The sequence below is a fragment of the Elephantulus edwardii genome, unplaced genomic scaffold (genome assembly GCF_000299155.1).
Source record: "Elephantulus edwardii isolate Elephantulus edwardi_28Jun2011 unplaced genomic scaffold, EleEdw1.0 scaffold00153, whole genome shotgun sequence".
Lineage (NCBI taxonomy): Eukaryota > Metazoa > Chordata > Mammalia > Macroscelidea > Macroscelididae > Elephantulus > Elephantulus edwardii.
Window position 1 is genome coordinate 7,675,976 of NW_006399903.1, and position 893 is coordinate 7,676,868.

Sequence of the window (893 nt, forward strand, 5' to 3'; positions counted from 1 at the left end):
TCAAAAGACTCAAGCAAGTAAGAAAATCTGAAAAAAAAGCTGTGTCGTCTGATTTTTAACTAAAAGTTAGAAGACAGAAATCTCTATTTTGGCTTTTTTTTTACATCAGGGGTCAGCAAAATTGTTCTGTGATGGGCCAGAAAACCAATATTCCAGAGTTTTTAAGTGGAACACCTTGTGTTATGTCCCATTATAGCAGAAAGACCAGTGTTAGACACTATGTAAAGAAATAAGCCTGGCTGCATTCCAATCAAATTGTATTTATAGTCTCTTCACATTGGAATTGTATGTGATTTTATTGAAATTGTATATAATTTTACTGTGTTATACAATATTGTTCTTCTTCTGTCTTTTTATATTGTTCAAAAATATGAAAAACTTTTTTAACTGGTGGACTATAATAAAACAGATGGTAGGCTGAATTTATATGTTTTGTCTGGCCCATGAGCTAAGAATGAAAATAAAGTTTTTATAGTTTTAATTCTTTTTTAGAAGAAGGGCTGGATTTAAGAGGATTTGGTGACTCAGTTACAGAATTCTCCGCTTTTGCGTGGGAGTCTCAGGTTCAATTCCCCACCAGTGTATCTAGGTCACGAGACAGCACTTCACTGTCAGTGGGGACTTGCTTGTTACCCTGACACTTAACTGGTTTCAGCAGAGCCTTAACACTAAAAGAGACTAGAACTAATGACCTGGTAATTCATTTCTAAAAATTAGCCAGTAAAAAACTTTGCTGTGTTGTTGAACTTTGGTATCACTGCTGGGTTGAGATTTAGTCTCATTGTTTGGGGTACCAGTTCTGGCAACTCCACACTGGCATATTTCTTTTGCCTTCCTGTCTCTGAGGTATTCACTGGATCCTCATTATGATATGATTTTTTTAAATTTTATTT